The sequence below is a fragment of the Electrona antarctica genome, assembly GCF_951216825.1.
Source record: "Electrona antarctica genome assembly, chromosome: 3".
Classification (NCBI taxonomy): domain Eukaryota; kingdom Metazoa; phylum Chordata; class Actinopteri; order Myctophiformes; family Myctophidae; genus Electrona; species Electrona antarctica.
The window spans coordinates 4,417,211-4,425,557 of record NC_136808.1 but is presented as its reverse complement, the minus strand read 5'-3'; positions in this window follow the sequence as shown (position 1 = coordinate 4,425,557).

The window sequence follows — 8,347 nt, the reverse complement described above, 5'->3', positions numbered from 1 at the left end:
CCTGGTTGTTCTCAGTGTGAACAGAACAACATTACATCAGAACTAATCCTGGTTGTTCTCAGTGTGAACAGAACATTACATCAGAACTAATCCTGGTTGTTCTCAGTGTGAACAGAACAACATTACATCAGAACTAATCCTGGTTGTTCTCAGTGTGAACAGAACATTACATCAGAACTAATCCTGGTTGTTCTCAGTGTGAACAGAACATTACATCAGAACTAATCCTGGTTGTTCTCAGTGTGAACAGAACATTACATCAGAACTAATCCTGGTTGTTCTCAGTGTGAACAGAGCAACATTACATCAGAACTAATCCTGGTTGTTCTCAGTGTGAACAGAACATTACATCAGAACTAATCCTGGAAGGATCCTTGCAACTCAATGACAGCATAAGCCAGAGGAATTTTTTCTTCTTCCCATCACACCGGAACCGGAGTGCTACGAGCGCTTACAGAACAGTTTTAACACAGCGGTTCCCGAACCTTTTTGACCATGCACCCCCCCCCCCCCCCATGCACCCCCTGTTACCTCCCGACACCCCCCCCCATGCACCCCCTGTTAAATCCCGACCCCCCCCCCCCCATGCACCCCTGTTACCTCCCGACACCCGGGGCCCCATACATGGAAATATAAATGGCATAAGCTATATAGAGACATATATTTCCTCTTCATCCACATGCACATGTATGAACCTGAATATGGCATATAGTAGATTACAGTAGATTACAGTAGATTATAGTAGATTACATAGATACATACCGGTAGGTTATATTCAGTGTGATATATATATATATATATATTTTTTTTTACACAATTTAGATGTAGGTTAGGAGGTCAATATTACAATACTTACCAAACATACATTAACCAATTAATATTTTATATCTCTTTTGTTATCATGTCTGCTGTTTCCAAAACAGTTTGAAAACACCCAGAGCTTTTATTTTGGTAGCTGCTCTAAGAATGTTGTGATGCCAGTTTGAAAACATCCAGAGCTTTTTCTTTGGTAGCTGCTTTAAGAATGAAAACATCCAGAGCTTTTACTTTGGTAGCTGCTTTAAGAATGAAAACATCCAGAGCTTTTACTTTGGTAGTTGCTTTAAGAATGAAAACATCCAGAGTTTTTACTTTGGTAGCTGCTTTAAGAATGAAAACATCCAGAGCTTTTACTTTGGTAGCTGCTTTAAGAATGAAAACATCCAGAGCTTTTACTTTGGTAGCTGCTTTAAGAATGAAAACATCCAGAGCTTTTACTTTGGTAGCTTCTTTAAGAATGAAAACATCCAGAGCTTTTACTTTGGTAGCTGCTTTAAGAATGAAAACATCCAGAGCTTTTACTTTGGTAGCTGATTTAAGAATGTGTTGATGTCAGTACTGTTGTACATTAAAGGAGCATTCAGTGATTTGGGTGGTTTGGAACCCCCCCCCCCCCCCCCCCGGTCTGTCATTGGCTTCCATTGACAATGAATGGTAGACTATCTGTGCAACGTCATGGCGCTGCATAGATTACATTGACAATGAACGGTAGACTGCATTGTTTCATCTGCCCGTGTGAACGCAAAAACAGAGTGAGTGGACAAAAATGGTGACATATTGTTTTAAATGGTAAATGGTGCATATTTATATATATATATATAGCGCCTTTATCCAAGGCGCTTTACATAGATTGTGCATTACATTCACCCATTCACACACACACATTCATACACCGATGGCGGAGGAAACCATGCAAGGCACCAAACTGCACATCAGGAGCAATTAGGGGTTCAGAGTCTTGCTCAAGGACACTTCGACACTAACTCTGGGGGAGCCCGGGTTCGAACTGGCAACCTTACGGTTACCATCCGGCCACTCTACCCCTGAGCCACCACCAGCCCGTTTCAGATCATTCCAGAAGTTCGTCTGGCTCCTCGTAGCCGTCTTCTTCTTCACTGAGTCTGGCGTCAGCGCTGGAAGCCGCCACGTTAACGTAATGCATCTCCACGTTCTCCAAGTCTACACGCTGCCTCCTGGTGGCCTGGAGACACACAGAAGCAGCAGCACACTTTGACTGAACTGGATCACACAAGTCTGGATCAGTGTCGTTTACACTGAACCCTTTAGAACACTGAACCCTTTAGAACACTGAACCCTTTAGAACACTGAACCATTTAGAACACTGAACCCTTTGGAACACTGAACCCTTTGGAACACTGAACCCTTTGAACACTGAACCCTTTGAACACTGAACCCTTTGAACACTGAACCCTTTGAACACTGAACCCTTTGAACACTGAACCCTTAGAACACTGAACCCTTAGAACACCCTTAGAACACTGAACCCTTAGAACACCCTTAGAACACTGAACCCTTTAGAACACTGAACCCTTTAGAACACTGAACCATTTAGAACAATGAACCCTTTGAACACTGAACCCTTTGAACACTGAACCCTTTGAACACTGAACCCTTTGAACACTGGAACCCTTTGAACACTGAACCCTTTGAACACTGAACCCTTTGAACACTGAACCCTTAGAACACTGAACCCTTTAGAACACTGAACCCTTAGAACACTGAACCCTTTAGAACACTGAACCCTTGGAACACTGAACCCTTAGAACACCCTTAGAACACTGAACCCTTTAGAACACTGAACCCTTAGAACACTGAACCCTTTAAAACACTGAACCTTTAGAACACTGAACCCTTAGAACACTGAACCCTTTGGAACACTGAACCCTTTGGAACACTGAACCCTTTGGAACACTGAACCCTTTAGAACACTGAACCCTTTAGAACACTGAACCCTTAGAACACTGAACCCTTAGAACACTGAACCCTTTAGAACACTGAACCCTTTAGAACATTGAACCCTTTAGAACACTGAACCCTTTAGAACACTGAACCCTTAGAACACTGAACCCTTAGAACACTGAACCTACTGAACCCTTAGAACACTGAACCCTTAGAACACTGAACCCTTAGAACACTGAACCCTTTAGAACACTGAACCCTTTAGAACACTGAACCCTTTAGAACACTGAACCTACTGAACCCTTAGAACACTGAACCCTTTAGAACACTGAACCCTTTAGAACACTGAACCCTTTAGAACACTGAACCCTTAGAACACTGAACCCTTTAGAACACTGAACCCACTGAACCCTTTAGAACACTGCCCCTTAGAACACACCCACTGAACCCTTTAGAACACTGAACCTTTAGAACACTGAACCCTTAGAACACTGAACCCTTTAGAACACTGAACCCTTAGAACACTGAACCCTTTAGAACACTGAACCCTTTTGAACACTGAACCCTTTAGAACAATGAACCCTTAGAACACTGAACCCTTAAACACTGAACCCTTAGAACCCTGAACCCTTTAGAACACTGAACCCTTTAGAACACTGAACCTTTAGAACAATGAACCCTTAGAACACTGAACCCTTAGAACACTGAACCCTTTAGAACACTGAACCTTTAGAACACTGAACCCTTAGAACACTGAACCCTTTAGAACACTGAACCCTTAGAACACTGAACCCTTTAGAACACTGAACCCTTTAGAACACTGAACCTTTAGAACACTGAACCCTTAGAACACTGAACCCTTAGAACACTGACCTGAACCCTTTAGAACACTGAACCCTTAGAACACTGAACCTTTAGAACACTGAACCCTTTAGAACACTGAACCCTTTAGAACACTGAACCCTTAGAACACTGAACCCTTTAGAACACTGAACCCTTAGAACACTGAACCCTTTAGAACACTGAACCCTTTAGTACACTGAACCCTTAGAACACTGAACCCTTAGAACACTGAACCCTTTAGAACACTGAACCCTTTAGAACACTGAACCCCTTAGAACACTGAACCCTTTAGAACACTGAACCCTTTAGAACACTGAACCCTTTAGAACACTGAACCCTTTAGAACACTGAACCCCTTAGAACACTGAACCCTTTAGAACACTGAACCCTTTAGAACACTGAACCCCTTAGAACACTGAACCCTTTAGAACACTGAACAGGCTCTAGGGTGAAAGGGTTTAGTGTTCTAGGCTCTAGGGTGAAAGGGTTTAGTGTTCTAGGCTCTAGGGTGAAAGGGTTTAGTGTTCTAGGCTCTAGGGTGAAAGGGTTTAGTGTTCTAGGCTCTAGGGTGAAACGGTTTAGTGTTCTAGGGTGAAAGGGTTTAGTGTTCTAGGCTCTAGGGTGAAAGGGTTTAGTGTTCTAGGCTCTAGGGTGAAAGGGTTTAGTGTTCTAGGCTCTAGGGTGAAACGGTTTAGTGTTCTAGGGTGAAAGGGTTTAGCGTTCTAGGCTCTAGGGTGAAAGGGTTTAGCGTTCTAGGCTCTAGGGTGAAAGGGTTTAGTGTTCTAGGCTCTAGGGTGAAAGGGTTTAGTGTTCTAGGCTCTAGGGTGAAAGGGTTTAGCGTTCTAGGCTCTAGGGTGAAAGGGTTTAGTGTTCTAGGCTCTAGGGTGAAAGGGTCTAGTGTTCTAGGTTCTAGGGTGAAAGGGTTTAGCGTTCTAGGCTCTAGGGTGAAAGGGTTTAGTGTTCTAGGCTCTAGGGTGAAAGGGTTTAGTGTTCTAGGCTCTAGGGTGAAAGGGTTTAGTGTTCTAGGCTCTAGGGTGAAAGGGTTTAGTGTTCTAGGGTGAAAGGGTTTAGTGTTCTAGGGTGAAAGGGTTTAGTGTTCTAGGGTTAAGGATTGTGGTTGAATAAAAGACGAGTATATTTACCCTCCTCTTCCAGAAGAAATATTGGAAGATGAACTGTCCAAACAGAATGATCAGAATGATCGCCACCGTCATTCTGATGACTCTCTCCTTCAGAGGAGAGGCTGTGGGAGAGAAATATGATGATTAATAATACATTACATCATGTAGGAAACAACCTCACATGACATAGATAGATAGATAGATAGATAGATAGATAGATAGATAGATAGATAGATAGATAGATAGATAGATAGATAGATAGATAGATAGATAGATAGATAGATAGATGTTACCTTTTACAGTCAGAGAGAGGAAGTGGCTCTCGGAGGTGAAGTTATGGCCGAACACAGTGGCGTGATAAACACAGCTGTAGTTTCCTTGGTGGTGGGCGTGGTCGGCATCAGGAAACAGGAAGTGTGCAGAGTGATTGACAGCTGTCTGGGTGTAGCTGTGGGTGTAGCCGTTGGGTCCAGTGAAGGTGAGCTGGAAGGAGCCTCCTGGGTACTGTGGCCGGACGGAGCAGTCCATGGAGAAGTTGAACCCCTCCATCACCCACAGCCCCTGATGCTGGCCCTCGGAAACCCCCTTCATGGGGCAGGACACGCTGAGGATTGGCTCAAACAGCAGGTCTGTAACAACTAACAAGACAGAGGTAATTGGTTATTATGATTGATTGATTGATTGATTGATTGATTGATTGATTGATTGATTGATTGAACAACATAGTACAGTCAAACACTTATTCCAAAAGGGATGGCACCAACAAAAAAGTCCTTGCGGTCTTGTTTCCATTCACGTCCTACGCAATCAATTCATAGACATGACATGAAAAATAACAACAAAATAAAACACAATGGGCCCTATCATTTAGTCAAATGTGTTTGTTTCGGGAGGTTTGAAGCTCAGTCTTAAGTGACGTTGGGATGTTGGAGAACCAAGAGGTGATAGATAGATAGATAGATAGATAGATAGATAGATAGATAGATAGATAGATAGATAGATAGATAGATAGATAGATAGATAGATAGATAGATAGATAGATAGATGTTACCTTCTACAGTCAGAGAGAGGAAGTGGCTCTCGGAGGTGAAGTCATGGCCGAACACAGTGCGATAAACACAGCTGTAGTTTCCTTGGTGGTGGGCGTGGTCGGCAGCTGGAAACAGGAAGTGTGCAGAGTGATTGACAGCTGTCTGGTTGTAGCTGTGTGTGGCGTTGGGTCCAGTGAAGGTGAGCTGGAAGGAGCCTCCTGGGTACTGTGGCTGGACGGAGCAGTCCATGGAGAAGTCGAACCCCTCCATCACCCACAGCCCCTGATGCTGGCCCTCGGAAACCCCCTTCATGGGACAGGACACGCTGAGGATTGGCTCAAACAGCAGGTCTGTAAAAGGACAGAGGTGATTGGTTATTACCTTTGATTGATTGATTGATTGATTGATTGATTGATTGATTGATTTATTAGTTAGTTAGTTAAAAAAAAAAAAACATAGTACAGTCAAACACTTATTCCAAAAGGGATGGCACCAACAAAAAAGTCCTTGCGGTCTTGTTTCCATTCACGTCCTACGCAATCAATTCATAGACAACAACAAAATAAAACACAATGTGCCCTATAATTTAGTCAAATGTGTTTGTTTCGGGAGGTTTGAAGCTCAGTCTTAAGTGACGTTGGGATGAACCAAGAGGTGGAAGCCTAGTCAAAGGAGGCTGAATAGACCTAATGCAGACCATGTTGACATTAAGATAATAGACCTAATGCAGACCATGTTGACATTAAGATAATAGACCTAATGCAGACCATGTTGACATTAAGATAATAGACCTAATGCAGGCCATGTTGACATTAAGATAATAGACCTAATGCAGACCATGTTGACATTAAGATAATAGACCTAATGCAGACCATGTTGACATTAAGATAATAGACCTAATGCAGACCATGTTGACATTAAGATAATAGACCTAATGCAGACCATGTTGACATTAAGATAATAGACCTAATGCAGACCATGTTGACATTAAGATAATAGACCTAATGCAGACCATGTTGACATTAAGATAATAGACCTAATGCAGACCATGTTGACATTAAGATAATAGACCTAATGCAGACCATGTTGACATTAAGATAATAGACCTAATGCAGACCATGTTGACATTAAGATAATAGACCTAATGCAGACCATGTTGACATTAAGATAATAGACCTAATGCAAACCATGTTGACATTAAGATAATAGACCTAATGCAGACCATGTTGACATTAAGATAATAGACCTAATGCAGACCATGTTGACATTAAGATAATAGACCTAATGCAGACCATGTTGACATTAAGATAATAGACCTAATGCAGACCATGTTGACATTAAGATAATAGACCTAATGCAGACCATGTTGACATTAAGATAATAGACCTAATGCAGACCATGTTGACATTAAGATAATAGACCTAATGCAGGCCATGTTGACATTAAGATAATAGACCTAATGCAGGCCATGTTGACATTAAGATAATAGACCTAATGCAGGCCATGTTGACATTAAGATAATAGACCTAATGCAGGCCATGTTGACATTAAGATAATAGACCTAATGCAGACCATGTTGACATTAAGATAATAGACCTAATGCAGACCGCGGCCATGTTGACATTAAGATAATGGCAGGGTGGCAACGACAGCTGCAACTTCCCATTGACACTACATACATCCAATCAGAAAAGTCATATCTGATTGACAGCCCATACATCCAAACAGAAAAGTCCTATCTGATTGACAGCCCATACATCCAAACAGAAAAGTCCTATCACACCTGTTTTGAATTTGCACATAATGCAGGAGGCAGCTTTACTGAAAGCATGTCTTAGAGGTAGGCTATGCAGTCTTTTTAAGTCAAGATAGATAGATAAATAGATAGATAGATAGATAGATATATGTTACCTTCTACAGTCAGAGAGAGGAAGTGGCTCTCGGAGGTGAAGTCATGGCCGAACACAGTGGCGTGATAAACACAGCTGTAGTTTCCTTGGTGGTGGGCGTGGTCGGCATCAGGAAACAGGAAGTGTGCAGAGTGATTGACAGCTGTCTGGGTGTAGCTGTGGGTGTAGCCGTTGGGTCCAGTGAAGGTGAGCTGGAAGGAGTCTCCTGGGTACTGTGGCCGGACGGAGCAGTCCATGGAGAAGTCGAACCCCTCCATCACCCACAGCCCCTGATGCTGGCCCTCGGAAACCCCCTTCATGGGACAGGACACGCTGATGGTTGGCTCATCTGTAACAAGACAGAGGTGATTGGTTATTACCTTTGATTGATTGATTGATTGATTGATTGATTGATTGATTGATTACCTGATACAAGGCAGAGTCAGTGTGTGATAGTTATTACTAACATTTAAAAGTGACTTACAGATCTATGGAGATGACATTTGCATTAAATAGCATTGATTCTATGCCAATAGAATGGCATGTGTGTATGTGCGTGCACTCACTCACTCACACACACACACACACACACACACACACACACACACACACACACACACACACACACACACACACACACACACACACACACACAAACACACACACACACACACACACACACACACAGAGAGAGAGAGAACCTGCATGGCACGACGGCCACATA